Below are 20,064 nucleotides of genomic sequence, written 5' to 3' on the forward strand. Positions count from 1 at the left end.
CAAAGCAAGATAAGATGCATAAAAGATAAACATCACATGCAATCAATATAAGTGATATGATATGGCCATCATCTTGTGCTTGTGATCTCCATCTTCGAAGCACCATCATGATCACCATCGTCACCAGCGCAACACCTTGATCATCATCGTAGCATCGTTGTCGTCTCACCAATCTTATGCTTCCACGACTATCGCTACCGTTTAGTGATAAAGTAAAGCATTACAGCACAATTGCATTGCATACAATAAAGTGACAACCATATGGCTCCTGCCAGTTGCCGATAACTTGGTTACAAAACATGATCATCTCATACAATAAAATTTTAGCATCATGTCTTGGCCATATCACATCACAACATGCCCTGCAAAAACAAGTTAGACGTCCTCTACTTTGTTGTTGCAAGTTTTACGTGGCTGCTACGGGCTTAAGCAAGAACCAATCTTACCTACGCATCAAAACCACAACGATAGTTTGTCAAGTTGGTGCTGTTTTAACCTTCGCAAGGACCAGGCGTAGCCACACTTGGTTCAACTAAAGTTGGAGAAACTGACACCCGCCAGCCACCTGTGTGCAAAGGACGGCGGTAGAACCAGTCTCGCGTAAGCATACGCGTAATGTCGGTCCGGGCCGCTTCATCCAACAATACCGCCGAACCAAAGTATGACATGCTGGTAAGCAGTATGACTTATATCGCCCACAACTCACTTGTGTTCTACTCGTGCATATAACATCAAACCATAAAAACCTAGGCTCGGATGCCACTGTTGGGGAACGTAGTAATTTCAAAAAAATTCCTACGCACACGCAAGATCATGGTGATGCATAGCAACGAGAGGGGAGAGTGTTGTCTACGTACCCTCGTAGACCGACAGCGGAAGCGTTATGACAACGCGGTTGATGTAGTCGTACGTCTTCACGGCCCGACTGATCAAGCACCGAAACTACGGCACCTCCGAGTTCTAGCACACGTTCAGCTCGATGACGATCTCATGACTCCGATCCAGCAAAGTGTCGGGGAAGAGTTCCATCAGCACGACGGCATGGTGACGATCTTGATGTACTACCGTCGCAGGGCTTCGCCTAAGCACTGCTACAATATTATCGAGGACTATGGTGGAAGGGGGCACCGCACACGGCTAAGAATATGATCACGTGGATCAACTTGTGTGTCTCTGGGGTGCCCCTGCCTCCGTATATAAAGGTTCAAGAGGGGGAGGCCGGCCGGCCATCATAGGGCGCACCAGGAGGAGTCCTACTCCCTCCGGGAGTAGGACTTCTCCCCCAATCCTAGTTGGAATAGGATTCGCGGGGTGGAAAAGAGAGAGAGAGAAGGAGGAGGGCGCCGGCCCCCTCTCTCCTTGTCCTATTCGGACTAGGGGGGAGGGGCGCGCGGCCCAGCCCTGGCCGCCTCTCCTCTTCTACCACTAAGGCCCATATAGCTCCCGAGGGGTTCCGGTAACCTCCCGGTACTCCGGTAAAATCCTGATTTCACCCGGAACACTTCCGATATCCAAACATAGGCTTCCAATATATCAATCTTTATGTATCGACCATTTCGAGACTACTCGTCATGTCCGTGATCTCATCCGGGACTCCGAACAACCTTTGGTACATCAAAACGTATAAACTCATAATATAATTGTCATTGAAACCTTAAGCGTGCGGACCCTACGGGTTCGAGAACAATGTAGACATGACCGAGATACGTCTCCGGTCAATAAGCAATAGCGGGACCTGGATGCCCATATTGGCCCCTAGATATTCTACGAAGATCTTTATCGGTCACACCGCATAACAACATACGCTGTTCCCTTTGTCATCGATATGTTACTTGCCCGAGATTCGATCGTCGGTATCCAATACCTAGTTCAATCTTGTTGCCGGCAAGTCTCTTTACTCGTTCCGTAATACATCATCCCGCAACTAACTCATTAGTTGCAATGCTTGCAAGGCTTAAGTGATGTGCATTACCGAGAGGGCCCAGAGATACCTCTTCGACATTCGGAGTGACAAATCCTAATCTCGAAATACGCCAACCCAACATGTACCTTTGGAGACACCTGTAGAGCTCCTTTATAATCACCCAGTTACGTTGTGACGTTTGGTAGCATACAAAGTGTTCCTCCGGCAAACGGGAGTTGCATAATCTCATAGTCATAGGAACATGTATAAGTCATGAAGAAAGCAATACCAACATACTAAACGATCGGGTGCTAAGCTAATGGAATGGGTCATGTCAATCAGATCATTCACCTAATGATGTGATCCCGTTAATCAAATAACAACTCTTTGTCCATGGTTAGGAAACATAACCATCTTTGATTAACGAGCTAGTCAAGTAGAGGCATACTAGTGACACTCTGTTTGTCTATGTATTCACACATGTATTATGTTTCCGGTTAATACACTTCTAGCATGAATAATAAACATTTATCATGATATAAGGAAATAAATAATAACTTTGTTATTGCCTCTAGGGCATATTTCCTTCACAACCGAACCGATATCTAATACCATGGTGCTACTAGGAGTACTAGTAAAGTACACATTAGCACAATGTATATCCAATATACTTCTATCGACCTTGCCAGCCTTCTCATCTACCAAGTATCTAGGGTAATTCTGCTCCAGTGGCTGTTCCCCTTATTACAGAAGCACTTAGTCTCAGGTTTGGGTTCAACCTTGGGTTTCTTCACTAGAGCAGCAGCTGATTTGCCGTTTCATGAAGTATCCCTTCTTGTACTTGCCCTTCTTCAAACTAGTGGTTTCACCAACCATCAAAAATTGATGCTCCTTCTTGATTTCTACTTTTGTGGTGTCAAACATCGCGAATATCTCAAGGATCATCATATATGTCCCTGATATATTATAGTTAATCACGAAGCTCTAGCAACCTGGTGGTAATGACTTCGGAGAAACATCACTATCTCATCTGGAAGATCAACTCCCACTCGATTCAAATGATTGGTGTACTCAGACAATCTGAGCACAAGCTCAACAATTGAGATTTTCTCCCTTAGTTTGCGGGCTAAGAAAATCGTCGAAGGTCTTATACCTCTTGATGTGGGCACGAGCCTGAAATCGCAATTTCAGCCCTCGAAACATCTCATATGTTTCGTGGCGTTTCAAAACGTCTTCGGTGCCTCAACTCTAAACCGTTTAACTGAACTATCATGTAGTTATCAAAATGTGTATGTCAGATGTTCGCAACATCCACAGACGACGTTCGAGGTTCAGCACACTGAGCGGTGCATTAAGGACATAAGCCTTCTATGAAGCAATGAGGACAATCCTCAGTTTACGGACCTAGTCCGCATAATTGCTACTATCAACTTTCAACTAAATTTTCTCTAGGAACATATCTAAATAGTAGAACTGAAGCGCGAGCCACGACATAATTTGCGAAGATCTTTTGACTATGTTCAGGATAATTAAGTTCATCTTATGAACTCCCACTCAGATAGACATCCCTCTAGTCATCTAAGTGATTACATGATCCGAGTCAACTAGGCCGTGTCCGATCATCACGTGAGACGAACTAGTCATCATCGGTGAACATCTTCATGTTGATCGTATCTACCATACGACTCATGCTCGACCTTTCGGTCTCTTGTGTTCCGAGGCCATGTCTGTACATGCTAGGCTCGTCAAGTCAACCTAAGTGTTTTGCATGTGTTCCGAGGCCATGTCTGTACATGCTAGGCTCGTCAACACCCGTTGTATTCGAACGTAAGAATCTATCACACCCGATCATCACGTGGTGCTTCGAAACGACAAACTTTCGCAACGGTGCACAGTTAGGGGAAACACTTTCTTGAAATTTTAATGAGGGATCATCTTATTTACTACTGTCGTTCTAAGCAAATAAGATGTATAAACCTGATAAACATCACATGCAATCAAATAGTGACATGATATGGCCAATATCATATTGCTCCTTTTGATCTCCATCTTCGGGGCTCCATGATCATCATCGTCACCGGCATGACACCATGATCTCCATCATCATGATCTCCATCATCGTGTCTTCATGAAGTTGTCTCGCCAACTATTACTTCTACTACTACAGCTAACGGTTAGCAATAAAGTAAAGTAATTACATGAGGTTTTTGTTGACACGCAGGTCATAAATAAATTAAGACAACTCCTATGGCTCCTGCCGGTTGTCATACTCATCGACATGCAAGTCGTGATTCCTATTACAAGAACATGATCATCTCATACATCACATATATCATTCATCACATCCTTTGGCCATATCACATCACATAGCATACCCTGCAAAACAAGTTAGACGTCCTCTAATTGTTGTTTGCATGTTTTACGTGGCTGCTATGGGTTTCTAGCAAGAACGTTTCTTACCTACGCAAAACCACAACGTGATATGCCAATTGCTATTTACCCTTCATAAGGACCCTTTTCATCGAATCCGATCCGACTAAAGTGGGAGAGACAGACACCCGCTAGCCACCTTATGCAACTAGTGCATGTCAGTCGGTGGAACCAGTCTCACGTAAGAGTACGTGTAAGGTCGGTCCAGGCCGCTTCATCCCACGATGCCGCCAAATCAAGATAAGACTAGTAACAGCAAGTAAATTGACAAAATCAACGCCCACAACTGCTTTGTGTTTTACTCGTGCACAGAAACTACGCATAGACCTAGCTCATGATGCCACTGTTGGTGAACGTAGCAGAAATTCAAAATTTTCCTACGTGTCACCAAGATCTATCTATGGAGAGACCAGCAACGAGGGGAAGGAGAGTGCATCTACATACCCTTGTAGATCACTAAGCGGAAGCGTTCAAGTGAACGGGGTTGATGGAGTCGTACTCGTCATGATCCAAATCACCGAAGATCCTAGTGCCGAACGGACGGCACCTCCATGTTCAACACACGTACAGCCCGGTGACATCTCCTACGCCTTGATCCAGCAAGGGGAGAAGGAGAGGTTGGGGAAGACTCCATCCAGCAGCAGCACGACGGCGTGGTGGTGGTGGAGGAGCGTGGTACTCCAGCAGGGCTTCGCCAAGCACCGCAAGAGACGAGGAGGGAGAGAGGTAAGGCTGCGCCAGGGAGAGGTCAAAACTCATGTGTTGGCAGCCCCAAAGACCTCAACTATATATAGGGGAGAGGGAGGAGGCTGCGCCCCCACCTAGGGTTCCACCCTAGGGGCGGCGGCCAGCCCAGATCCCATCTGGTGGGGCGGCCAAGGGGGGGAGAGGGGAAACTTGCCCCCCAAGCTAGGTGGGGCGCCCCCTCCCCAAACCCTAGGCGCCTTGGGCCCTTGTGGGGGGGCGCACCAGCCCACCTGGGGCTGGTCCCCTCCCACACTTGGCCCATGCAGCCCTCCGGGGCCGGTGGCCCCACTTGGTGGACCCCCGGGACCCTCCTGGTGGTCCCGGTATGTTACCGATAAAACCCAAAACTTTTCCGGTGACCAAAATAGGACTTCCCATATATAAATCTTTACCTCCGGACCATTCCGGAACTCCTCATGACGTCCGGGATCTCATTCGGGACTTCGAACAACATTCGGTAACCACGTATATCTATTCCCTATAACCCTAGCGTCATCGAACCTTAAGTGTGTAGACCCTACGGGTTCGGGAACCATGCAGACATGACCGAGATAACTCTTTGGTCAATAACCAACAGCGGGATCTGGATACCCATGTTGGCTCCCACATGTTCCACGATGATCTCATCGGATGAACCATGATGTCAAGGACTTAATCAATCCCGTATTCAATTCCCTTTGTCTAGCAGTACGATACTTGCCCGAGATTCGATCGTCGGTATCCCGATACCTTGTTCAATCTCGTTACGGGCAAGTCTCTTTACTCGTTCCGTAACACATCATCCCGTGATCAACTCCTTGGTCACATTATGCACATTATGATGATGTCCTACCGAGTGGGCCCAGAGATACCTCTCTGTTTACACGGAGTGATAAATCCCAGTCTCAATTCGTGCCAACCCAACAGAAACTTTCGGAGATACCTGTAGTGTACCTTTATAGCCACCCAGTTACGTTGTGACGTTTGGCACACCCAAAGCATTCCTACGGTATCCGGGAGTTGCACAATCTCATGGTCTAAGGAAATGATACTTGACATTAGAAAAGCTTTAGCATACGAACTACACGATCTTGTGGTAGGCTTAGGATTGGGTCTTGTCCATCACATCATTCTCCTAATGATGTGATCCCGTTATCAATGACATCCAATGTCCATGGTCAGGAAACCGTAACCATCTATTGATCAACGAGCTAGTTAACTAGAGGCTTACTAGGGACATGGTGTTGTCTATGTATCCACACATGTATCTGAGTTTTCTATCAATACAATTCTAGCATCGATAATAAACGATTATCATGAACAAGGAAATATAATAATAACCAATTTATTATTGCCTCTAGGGTATATTTCCAACAGTATCAAATACTGAGGGGTTGCTATAAACACTAGTAAAGTACACATCAATAACATGTATATCAAATATACTTATGTTCACTTTGCCATCCTTCTTATCCGCCAATCACTTGGGGTAGTTCCGCTTCCAGTGACCAGTCCCTTTGCAGTAGAAGCACTTAGTCTTAGGCTTAGGACCAGACTTGGGCTTCTTCACTTGAGCAGCAACTTGCTTACTGTTCTTCTTGAAGTTCCCCTTCTTCCCTCTGCCCTTTTCTTGAAACTAGTGGTCTTGTCTACCATCAACACTTGATGTTTTTCTCGATTTCGACCTTCGTCAATTTCAGCATTAAGAAGAGCTTGGGAATCGTTTCCGTTATCCCTTGCATATCATAGTTCATCACGAAGTTCTACTAAGTTGGTGATGGTGACTAGAGAATTCTGTCAATCACTATTTTATCTGGAAGATTAACTCCCACTTGATTCAAGTAATTGTAGTACCCAGACAATCTGAGCACATGCTCACTAGTTGAGCGATTCTCCTCCATCTTTTAGCTATAGAACTTGTTGGAGATTTCATATCTCTCAACTCGGGTATTTCCTTGAAATATTAACTTCAACTCCTGGAACATCTCATATGTTCCATGACGTTCAAAACGTCTTTGAAGTCCTGATTCTAAGCCATTAAGCATGGTGCACTAAACTATCAAGTAGTCATCATATTGAGCTAGCCAAACGTTCATAACGTCTGCATCTGCTCCTGCAATAGGTCTGTCACCTAGCGGTGCATCAAGGACATAATTCTTCTGTGCAGCAATGGGGATAAACCTCAGATCACGGATCCAATCCGCATCATTGCTACTAACATTTTTCAACACAAATTTCTCTAGGAGCATATCAAAATAAACACAGGGAAGCAACAACGCGAGCTATTGATCTACAACATAATTTGCAAAATACTACCAGGACTAAGTTCATGATAAATTTAAGTTCAATTAATCATATTACTTAAGAACTCCCACTTAGATAGACATCCCTCTATTCCTCTAAGTGATCACGTGATCCAAATCAACTAAACCATGTCCGATCATTACGTGAGATGGAGTAGTTTCATTGGTGAACATCACTATGTTGATCATATCTACTATATGATTCACGCTCGATCTTTCGGTCTCCGTGTTCCGAGGCCATATCTGTATATGCTTGGCTCGTCAAGTATAACCTGAGTATTCTGCGTGTGCAACTGTTTTGCACCCGTTGTATTTGACGTAGAGCCTATCACACCCGATCATCACGTGGTGTCTCAGCATGAAGAACTTTTGCAACGGTGCATACTCAGGGAGAACACTTCTTGATAATTAGTGAGAGATCATCTTAAAATGCTACCGTCAATCAAAGCAAGATAAGATGCATAAAAGATAAACATCACATGCAATCAATATAAGTGATATGATATGGCCATCATCATCTTGTGCTTCTGATCTCCATCTTCGAAGCACCGTCGTGATCACCATCGTCACCGGCACGACACCTTGATCACCATCGTAGCATCGTTGTCGTGTCGCCAATCTTATGCTTCCACGACTATTGCTACCGCTTAGTGATAAAGTAAAGCATTACAACACAATTGCATTGCATACAATAAAGCGACAACCATATGGCTCCTGCTAGTTGCCGATAACTTGGTTACAAAACATGATCATCTCATACAATAAAATTTAGCATCATGTCTTGACCATATCACATCACAACATGCCCTGCAAAAACAAGTTAGACGTCCTCTACTTTGTTGTTGCAAGTTTTACGTGGCTGCTACGGGCTTAAGCAAGAACCAACCTTACCTACGCATCAAAACCACAACGATAGTTTGTCAAGTTTGTGCTCTTTTAACCTTCGCAAGGACCGGGCGTAGCCACACTCGGTTCAACTAAATTTGGAGAAACTGTCACCCGCTAGCCACCTTTGTGCAAAGCACGTCGGGACAACCGGTCTCGCGTAAGCGTACGCGTAATGTCGGTCCGGGCCGCTTCGTCCAACAATACCGCCGAACCAAAGTATGACATGCTAGTAAGCAGTATGACTTATATCGCCCACAACTCACTTGTGTTCTACTCGTGCATATAACATCAACACATAAAACCTAGGCTCGGATACCACTGTTGGGGAACGTAGTAATTTCAAAATTTTCCTACGCACATGCAAGATCATGGTGATGCATAGCAACGAGAGGGGAGAGTGTGATCTACGTACCCTTGTAGACCGACAGCGGAAGCTTTAGCACAACGCAGTTGATGTAGTCGTACGTCTTCACAGCCCGACCGATCAAGCACCGAAACTATGGCACCTCCGAGTTTTAGCACATGTTCAGCTCGATGACTATCCCCGGACTCCGATCCAGCAAAGTGTCGGGGAAGAGTTCCGTCAGCACGACGGCGTGGTGACGATCTTAATGTACTACCGTCGCAGGGCTTTGCCTAAGCACCGCTACAATATTATCGAGGATTATGATGGAAGGGGGCACCGCACACGGCTAAGAATATGATCACGTGGATCAACTTGTGTGTCTAGAGGTGCCCCCTGCCCCCGTATATAAAGGAGCAAGGGGGAGGAGGGCGGCCCTAGGAGGGGCGCGCCAGGGAGTAGGATTGCTACTCCTAGCTGGAGTAGGTTTCCTCCTTTCCTAGTCCAACTAGGAGAAGGGGGGAAAGGGGGGAAGAGGGGAAGGAAGGGAGAGAGGTGCCGCGCCCCAAACCCCTTGTCCAATTCGGACTGGGCTTGGGAGGGGCGCGTGCCACCTCCTGGTCCTTTCCACTAAGGCCCATTAAGGCCCATTGCTTCTTCCTCGTATTCCCGTAACTCCCCGGTACCTCCGAAAATACCCGAATCACTCGGAACCTTTCCGATGTCTGAATATAGTCGTCCAATATATCGATCTTTACGTCTCGACCATTTCGAGACTCCTCGTCATGTCCCCGATCTCATCCGTGACTCCGAACTCCTTCGGTACATCAAAACTCATAAACTCATAATATAACTGTCATCGAAACCTTAAGCGTGCGGACCCTACGGGTTCGAGAACAATATAGACACGACCGAGACACGTCTCCGGTCAATAACCAATAGCGAAACATGGATGCTCATATTGGCTCCCACATGTACCTTTGGAGACACCTGTAGAGCTCCTTTATAATCACCCAGTTACTTGTGACGTTTGGTAGCACACAAAGTGTTCCTCCGGCAAACGGGAGTTGCATAATCTCATAGTCATAGGAACATGTATAAGTCATGAAGAAAGCAATAGCAACATACTAAACGACCGGGTGCTAAGCTAATGGAATGGGTCATGTCAATCACATCATTCTCCTAATGATGTGATCCCGTTAATCAAATGACAACACATGTCTATGGTTAGGAAACATAACCATCTTTGATTAATGAGCTAGTCAAGTAGAGGCATACTAGTGACACTTTGTTTGTCTATGTATTCACACATGTATTATGTTTCCGGTTAATACAATTCTAGCATGAATAATAAACATTTATCATGAAATAAGGAAATAAATAATAACTTTATTATTGCCTCTAGGGCATATTTCCTTCAGTTTTTACTCTTCATCATGCTCCGGGCCATAACAACAACGCTCTGATTTCTCCTCTCAACGACTCGTTTTGCTGTGGTGTATAAGGGGATGTGAGGTAGCGTTTTATACCATGTTCTTCACAGTATGGTGTGAATTGTTTGGAGGTAAACTCACCCCCCTATCGGTATGAAATGCTTTCAACTTCTCCTCGGCTTCCACTTCCACGACAACCTTGATTCTCCTAAATGCAGCAAGTGCTTCATCCTTGGTCTTCAACAATGCAATCCACATATATTGACTGAAATCGTCAACCATTAGGAGAAAATAACGATTACCGGCTGGGGTAGGTGGAGATATAGGTCCACACAAATCACCATGTACTAGCTCAAGATTTTTTCCTGCGTGGTATGTTGCTTCTCGAGGGAACGGTGCTCTCTTGTGCTTTCCCAAAAGACACGCATCACATATTTTTTAAACATGCTCTATGCATGGGATCCCTTTGGCCATGCCATCTCCCCCTAGCATCCGAAGTGCCTGAAAATTCAGGTGTCCAAAGTGTGCGTGCCACGTCCATGCTTCTTCCTTCACATGTGCTACTAGGCAGACCGGATCAGCCCGATCCAAATTCAGAATGTACAATCTGTTTCTAAACCGGTTGACACGTGCCAGAAGCATCCGCTGCCTATCAAAGAGATACATGAATCCATCCTCAAGGACAACTTTGAAACCACGCTCTTCTAGCTGTCCCAAACTGACAATGTTGGTCTTCAATTTCGGAATTAGATAAACATATGTCAATGCCTTGTGCTCCCCTGACTTTGTCTCGAACAAAACAGTGCCATGTCCACATATTTCCACCTTGGATCCATCCCCGAATTTCACGATTCCGATCACCCCGGTGTCTAGCTCATTGAACTGGTTGCGGTCTCCCGTCATGTGATTGCTTGCCCCGGAGTCCAAGTACCACATATTCGCTTCGTTGTTGACCTTTTCTCTCTGAAGATGTACCTTCTCTTCAACTAGCTCGACCACCTCGGTGATCGGTTTACCAGTAATCTGCTTTTGTTCTTCAGTATGCACAACCATGCTCATGGGTTCCTCCTCCCAAGTTTCTGCTAACTCAACTAATTCCATCATCATGCGGTTTGGTTCCTCATCTGTTTGCTTAGCAATATATGCCTTCTCCTTTTCCTTCTTCGGTTGCGTCACTCTGATTTCAAGTGCCCAAATATACCACAATTGTGGCACTTTATCTTTTTCCTGACAAATTTCGGACGTGGAGCAGCTTCACCTTCTTCAACGGAGGGCTTCTTCTATCCCGGATGCTTCTGCCCTTTTTCCCGCTGCCCCTGCCTTTCCCTTCTTCTCACTGGCCATTAAATTTGTCCACTGAGATTTGGTCAGGAACAACTGCTCGCTCTCCTTGGGATCACCGAAACTGAGTTTAATTCTCTCATCGTGTGCTTTGAAGCGACCGACAAGATCTTCCATGGTGAGCGTCTTCAGATCGACGCATTGCTCGATAGAAGTAACCAGTTGTAAGTAACATGGTGCTGCTGCACGTACGAACCGGCGAACTATCGAGACGTCGGTCAGATTCTCGCTAAGGTCCTTGATTGCGCCTGATACTTCTGCTACCCTTGTAGTGAAGTCGTCAATAGACTCGCTCTCGCTCATATTTAGACCCTCGTAATTCTTCATCAAAGTCTGAAGATTTGCTTCCTTCACGCGACTACTTCCCTGATGGAGGACCTTGATGATCTCCCAAGTTTCTGACGCGGTTTTCTTCCCGCACAGATGTCGCATGACGTCGTTGGGCACCACAGAAAACATGGCGTTCAATGCTTGGCGATCCTTGCGACATAGAGCGGATCCCTTTGCGTACTGATCGCTGCCTGGGTCGACGGCGTCCCAAATTTCATGGGCTTCTAGGGCGCACTCCATCGTCATCGCCCAAAGGGCGTACTCCTTGCGATCGAGCTTTGGGTAAATCACCGGCGCTCCGCCTCCCTGCAGCTTCTCGCTGACGAGTTCTGCCCATGATCGACCTTCTGGTTCTTCTCGTCGTCAGACATCCCTCACAACACTCTGATGCCAACTGTTAGGATAGCCAAGGATCAATTGATCAGATCGCCCCTGCACCTGACGAACAAGAGAACAAAACCGGAGAATAACAGAACAATGTACGCCCAGAAATCTTATCGCAACAGCTCTATCTTCCTCCTTCTATTGCTTCTACTTATATAGTGTTTTACAGAGAGTTCGTTCCCAACACGGCCTACTGAACTTGCCCAACATGACGCGACCCTGCTAGCCAGGTTTAAACACACACGAAGGATCGAATCCTAACTGAATACGAGACCGTCCGAGACTGCCTTATAAACTGACAGTCCGGTTTACACTTTTGACATGCACACGAATGCTTATAATCCTAACACGGAGCCGGCGTATTGGCCATGTAGGTACGGGCAAGGGGCCGCTAGAAAGGACAGAAGGCCCACCGCCTGCGCTAGGATTAGGCTCGGTTTCACTATCCTAAAATATGACCTAGGGTGCTTTTGTAGAATGCAAACAATTCGTTTCATCCGGTAGCGCGTGCTTCGTTGGATCGAGGCATACCCAACGGCCCATTTTCTTTTTTGGCTACAGCCAGATGGGGCTACGTGGCCCACTCCCCACCACACATACATATCTGTTTTGATTTCTTCCTCCTTTGTCGCAGCCACTCTCCTCCACTGCCCCTTCCCTTCCTTTCTCCATAGAGAAACCACCGCGAGCTACTGGTGCTACATGGGGTGGCGAGGTATGCTACAAGGGCCGCTGGTGCGGTGCATAATAGCCACCTCACGGCAAAGCCTCCGCTTTTCGCCCACTGTTTCCGCTCACACACTGCTGCGAGCTCAATAAACACGACGATGCAGTCGTCATCAAGGATGTGCCCACACCACCTTCGCTTATGGGAGTGCTGTAACCCCGGAAGCAAGACGCTACGACCGGTCGCGAGAGATGGTACATCTAGTGGTGAGGGATGGTACAACCGACAAACTTTTTGCTGGAACCAACTACTGGACTTTGTTGCTGAAATTTGTTTGCTGGAGCTTGGAGCCGACATTACTTTTTGATGGAACCGGCTATTGTTTGTTTCAACAGACTACTGGAGTTTTGTTTGCTGGAAACAGTGTTACTTTTGCTGGAACCGGCTATTTTTTTGCTTCAACTAACTATTTTCTCGGGCTCTTAGTTGCTAATATTTTTTTTGTTTGGTGGAAGACGGTGGTGCAAGTCGACGACGAAGAAGAGCCGGAGGTGGCGACGCTGTGCTTAGATGGGCTCCCGAGTTGCTAGAACCGGCTTGGCCGCAAGCTGCAGCCGGCTAGAGAGGGGCTGCATCCGGCAAGTCGGCGGTGCACGGAACGACAGCGAGATTGCGAGGACGTGCGACAGCGGCGACGGTGTGGGGCCCCGAATTCCGATTAAGGGTGATGATGGTGGACGTGGAGGATATCGGGGGCGGTGACCACGCGGTGCGTGGGGCGAGCATAGATTATGCGGGTGCGAATCACGAGTCATTTTGGGGGCAAGAAGAACGAGTCAACGGCTGTGGGCTGCCAAATCGGATGCTTGCACGGCAGTGACATACGGAAATTTGGGCCGGTCGACCAGCGTTGGGCACTGCAAAAAAAAGAATGTTGCACATTCATGCTCTTGTGCATTTATAAAACTACTAGAACAATACCTGTGCGTTGCAACGAGATATAAATATTGTATTATGTTAATTAGCTTGTGTGTACCTGCCCATATTATGCCATTGTGTAAATAAATGCTCATTAAATTATGTCTGTGATTTACCTTATACTTTGATCAGAAGTGATTTACCCGCCCATGGTATCCGATTGTGTAAATAAATATTAATCAAGTTCTACCAGTGATTTACCTTATGTTTTGATCAGAAGTTTGGTAAGTAAATTAAAGTGGAATTGATTTAGAATATAAATAAATTAAGGTAATTAATTATTATACAGAAAAGGTTAGACGAAGGGTTGATGGGAAGAAAGGTGAAATGGAAACCTTATGTTCTTCTTAAGTAAGTACAGATAGAGAGTAGAGATAAAAGTGTGAGTTAACTTCTACTTGTTCTTAAAAAAATATGGTTACCTCCCCTCATAAAAAAAAGAGATTGCTGCCTACCTATCTGCCACCGCCGGAAGAGAGGCAGCCGGCAGCTAGGTTTTTTTCCTCCCGCTGGCGACGACCTGAACTCGACCCTCGGGCGGCCAGGTTTTTCTCCTCTCAATGGCGACGATCTAATCCCCACCCACCCACCCCCCCATCCCCACCCCCTCGTACTCATCAAGCTTCTGCTCTTCCCCTCCCTCCTCCCTCCACAGGCCGTTGCATCTTGGAAATATCGCCCTTCCTTTGTCTACGTCGTCTGCGAATCGCGGTAGATTGATCGCTGACAAACACTGGATATGGAGTTCCGGCTTAATGGTGCGACAATGGGGCTGATACATAAATTCGAGGCACTGAGATCTGATTCCCATGTTGATTGTGCATCTCAAGGTAAAGAAACCTCTATTGCATGCGATCCATGGAATCCTCCCTGTCCCCAGTCAGCCTGGACACGGTCCGGTCCGGTCCGGTCCCGGTCTGAGCCGGCGTTTGGACCGGCCGCCGGTGGTCTGGACCGGACTGGACCGAACTTGCCAGCGGTCTGTATTTTCAGGACCGGACCGAAGTGATGCCAGCTCGGTCAAGCTTTTCCGGCTCGTTGGGACCGAGCCAACTTGTCCTTCCAGCTTCTGTTTAGTGCCTATTTAGCTGCAGTTCTGGTCTTAGTTACACACAAAGAGCGCCATGTTCACCACGGAGAGCAGCAGCAGGAACACGTAGTAGTAGTCGAGGTGCGAGTCGTTCAGGTTGTCACCGATCCAGCTCTTGGCGGCGCTCGCCCTGGTGGCCCGGTCGACGAACGTCACGAGCAGGCTGTTGAGGAAGTTCCCGACGCCAAGCCCGCTCGTGTAGAAGGTGGTTCCCATGCTCTGCATCCCCTCCGGCGACTGCCCGAGCAGCCCGCGAGGCGGCGCAGCACGTCGGGGTCGCCGAGCTGCATGAGGCTGCTGGCGAACTCGGCGCAAAAATGGAATCGCGAGTGGACGGTGATCGCCGGAGACACGACCGGAGGGGAGGGAGACAAATACAGAAGTTGTTCCGGCGCTCGAACACCATGGACGGTGAACTGGCATGGTCGAGAACTCGCGAACGGCTTCAGTGCACGCACGGCAGCGACGGCGAGCGGAAAAAAGAGGCTATGGGGCACAGGGAGGAGAGGAAGGAAGGTGAGGGGAAGCTCCTGGACATGATGGTTCACTCAGGGGACGCCGGTGGCCACGACGATGAAGCACGGCGGCGGCGGTGAATGCGCTTTCTCGGTCCGCCGAGCGGTCCCGGTCAAAGACCGGACCGGACCGAGTGCTGAGCGGGCCTAATTTCCTGGACCGGACCGGCCAATTTTGCTAGCGGGCTGGGACCGAACGGTCCGGTCCTTCTCGGGCCACGAGCGGGCCAAAAAGCCCAGTACGATCCTTCCACCCACAAATCCTACCCATATAATCATCCCGGATCGCACTCCCCAGGTTGTGAATTCTGCCTCCTACAAGATGTATCCCCACATGTTGCCCATTCTCGAGAAGGACAATGTCCAGCGCTTCCTTCGCTTGTATGCTGTGTGCCCGAGTTGTATTGCTTGGGGCTTCATCATCATCCCTGAAGTCCTCAACCGGATGATTATTCATGATGCCCTGCGGTGTGCAAAACTTGTCCTGGAGGGCAAGGCTCTCGAGCTCGGAGGTTTCCGCGCCAGTCCAAATGGCATGAACAAGTATGGCTACTTTCCCCTCCACGAAGCTGCCGAAAGATTCTCTATTGACATGATCAGGTTGCTCCTCCACCACGGCGCATTGACCAATCTACGCACGGCTGGCGCTTCTGTCATCGAGGACCTACTACCGCTCCATGTTGCAGTCGAGGACACTTGCTTGCACAAGTATCTGAACGACAATCTAACCAAGAAAGATGCCGACTATGTCTACAAGGGCCCTGTTTGGATTATGGGGTTAGAGCTAGTTTGGGTTAGTTGGAGGCTCAAATAACCTAAAAGTATCCAAACAGGGAGGGTTAGAGTGGGTTAGTTTCATCTAACCCAACTATCCCGGTGGAGAGATGCTTATTTGGGTTAGAGTGGGTTAGAAAATAACTCTAACTCTAACTGTGTTAGAGTATCCAAACAGGGCCAAGATTATTTATCTTTTGTGCCTACCTGGGATGAAAATTTTCTTGGATACGACTAGACTGTTGGAAAACGTAGTAATTTTAAAAAATTTCCTACGCACACGCAAGATCATGGTGATGCATAGCAACGAGAGGGGAGAGTGTCGTCTACATACCCTCGTAGACCGTAAGCGGAAGCGTTATGACAACGCGATTGATGTAGTTGTACGTCTTCACGATCAACCGATCCTCAATACCGAACATACGGCACCTCCAGGTTCAGCACACGTTCAGCTCGGTGACGTCCCGCGAACCCACGATCTAGTAGAGCTTCGGGGAAGAACTTCGTCAGCACGACGGCGTGGTGACGGTGTTGATGAAGTTACCGACACAGGGCTTCGCCAAAGCACCGCTATGATATGACCGAGGTGGATTATGGTGGAGGGGGGCACCGCACACGGCTGAGAGATCAATGATCAATTGTTGTATCTTGGGGTGCCCCCCTGCCCTTGTATATAAAGGAGCTAGGGGGAGGCGGCCGGCCAAGGAGGTGAAGGAAATATGCCCTAGAGGCAATAATAAAGTTATTATTTATTTCCTTATTTCATGATAAATGTTTATTATTCATGCTAGAATTGTATTATCCGAAAACATAATACTTGTGTGAATACATAGACAAACTAAACGTCACTAGTATGCCTCTACTTGACTAGCTCGTTAATCAAAGATGGTTATGTTTCCCAACCATAGACATGTGTTGTCATTTGATTAACGAGATCACATTATTAGGAGAATGATGTGATTGACATGACCCATTCCATTAGCTTAGCACCCGATCGTTTAGTATATTGCTATTGCTTTCTTCATGACTTACATGTTCCTATGACTATGAGATTATGCAACTCCCGTTTGCCGGAGGAACACTTTGTGTTCTACCAAACGTCACAACGTAACTGGTTAATTATAAAGGAGCTCTACAGGTGTCTCCAAAGGTAAATGTTGGGTTGGCGTATTTCGAGATTAGGATTTGTCACTCTGATTGTCGGAGAGGTATCTCTAGGCCCTCTCGGTAATGCACATCACATAAGCCTTGCAAGCATTGCAACTAATGAGTTAGTTGCGAGATGATGTATTACGAAACGAGTAAAGAGACTTGCCGGTAACGAGATTGAACTAGGTATTGACATACCGACGATCGAATCTCGGGCAAGTAACATACCGATGACAAAGGGAACAACGTATATTGTTATGCGGTCTGACCGATAAAGATCTTCGTAGAATATGTGGGAGCCAATATGAGCATCCAGGTTCCGCTATTGGTTATTGACCAAAGACGTGTCTCGGTCATGTCTACATTGTTCTCGAACCCGTAGGGTCTGCACGCTTAAGGTTTCGATGACAGTTATATTATAAGTTTATGAGTTTTGATGTACCGAAGGAGTTCGGAGTCCCGGATGAGATCAGGGACATGACGAGGAGTCTCGAAATGGTCGAGACGTAAAGATCGATATATTGGACGACTATATTCGGACATCGGAAAGGTTCCGAGTGATTCGGGTATTTTTGGAGGTACCGGGGAGTTACGGGAATACGAGGAAGAAGCAATGGACCTTAATGGGCCTTAGTGGGAAGGACCAGGAGGTGGCGCGCGCCCCTCCCAATCCCAGTCCGAATTGGACAAGGGGTTTGGGGCGCGGCCCCTCTCTCCCTTCCTTCCCCTCTTCCCCCATTCTCCTAGTTGGACTAGGAAAGGTGGAAACCTACTCCAACTAGGAGTAGGAATCCTACTCCTCCTTGGCGTGCCCACAAGGGCCGGCCGGCCTCCCCCTTGCTCCTTTATATACGGGGGCAGGGGGCACCCCATGGACACACAAGTTTATCCTCGTGATCGTTTTCTTAGCCGTGTGCGGTGCCCCCTTCCACGATATACCTCGATAATATTGTAGCGGTGCTTAGGAGAAGCCCTGCGACGGTAGTACATCAAGATCGTCACCACGCCATCGTGCTGACGGAACTCTTCCCCGACACTTTGCTGGATCGGAGTCCGGGGATCGTCATCGAGCTGAACGTGTGCTAAAACTCGGAGGTGCCGTAGTTTCGGTGCTTGATCGGTCGGGCCGTGAAGACGTACGACTACATCAACCGCGTTGTGCTAACGCTTCCGCTGTCGGTCTACAAGGGTACGTAGATCACACTCTCCCCTCTCGTTGCTATGCATCACCATGATCTTGCGTGTGCGTAGGAATTTTTTTTGAAATTACTACGTTCCCCAACAGTGGTATCAAAGCCAGGTTTTATGTGTTGATGTTATATGCACGAGTAGACCACAAGTGAGTTGTGGGCGATATAAGTCATACTGCTTACCAGCATGTCATATTTTGGTTCGGCGGTATATTTGGACGAAGCGGCCCGGACCGACATTACGCGTACGCTTACGCGAGACCGGTTCTCCCGACGTGCTTTGCACAAAGGTGGCTAGCGGGTGTCAGTTTCTCCAATTTTAGTTGAACCGAGTGTGGCTACGCCCGGTCCTTGCGAAGGTTAAAACAGCACCAACTTGACAAACTATCGTTGTGGTTTTGATGCGTAGGTAAGATTGGTTCTTGCTTAAGCCCGTAGCAGCCACGTAAAACTTGCAACAACAAAGTAGAGGACGTCTAACTTGTTTTTGCAGGGCATGTTGTGATGTGATATGGTCAAGACATGATGCTAAAATTTTATTGTATGAGATGATCATGTTTTGTAACCAAGTTATCGGCAACTGGCAGGAGCCATATAATGCTGTCTTGGGAATATCTTCTTCACGAATGCGAATCTGGTGATAACCCATACGGAGATCAAGCTTGGAGAATACTTGGGCACCTTTGAGTTGTTCGAACAGCTCATTGATGTTGGGAAGTGGGTATTTGTTCTTGATGGTCTTCTTGTTCACTGGACGGTAATCAACACAAAGTCGGTCCGTTCCATCCTTCTTCTTCACAAAAAGAACACCACAACCCCACGGAGAAGTACTAGGCCGGATGAGACCCAATCTTTCTTGCTCATCGAGTTGCTTCTTCAGCTCCTTCAACTCTTCAGGTCCGAGCTTGTAGGGACGTTTGCACACAGGTTCCGTGCCGGGCTCAAGATCAATAACGAATTCAACTGGCCGGTGCGGAGGCATTCCTGGGAGCTCTTCTGGAAAGACGTCTTGATATTCGCAAACGACTGGAATTTGAGAGATGGCATCCAATTCACCCTTCGCATTGAGAGAAAACAGACGGATAGTATTATCCCGAGCGGCAAAGACAATTACATCCTCAGACGAATGAGTCAATTGAATCTGCCTGGCAGCACAATCAAGCTGAGCCTTGTGCTTAGAAAGCCAATCCATCCCGAGAATAAGATCAATATCCGAGTTACCGAGAACAATTGGGGAAGAAAGGAATTTGTAGTCACCCAATGTGATAGTAACCTCAGGGACGCAGGTGTTAGCTGTCATCTGCTTGCCCGGTGACACAATTTGCAAGGAACTTTGCAGATACTGATAATCACACTCATACTTTGATGCAAAAGGTTTGGAAATGAAGCAATGCGATGCACCCGTGTCAAAAAGAACTTTTGCAGGAATATCATTAACAGGAAGGTTACCCATGATCACATCTGACGAGTCCTCTGCCTGAGCTGCATTCATCAAATTCACCTTGGCATACTTGGGGTTATGCTTGACCACAGCTGTACTTGACGATCTGACAGGAGGAGGAGGAGGACGCCTCTGGTTGAAACACTTGTTGGCATAGTGACCCTTCTGTTGGCACTTGT

Source organism: Triticum urartu, chromosome 3 (genome assembly GCF_003073215.2).
Source record: "Triticum urartu cultivar G1812 chromosome 3, Tu2.1, whole genome shotgun sequence".
In the NCBI taxonomy this organism is placed as follows: domain Eukaryota; kingdom Viridiplantae; phylum Streptophyta; class Magnoliopsida; order Poales; family Poaceae; genus Triticum; species Triticum urartu.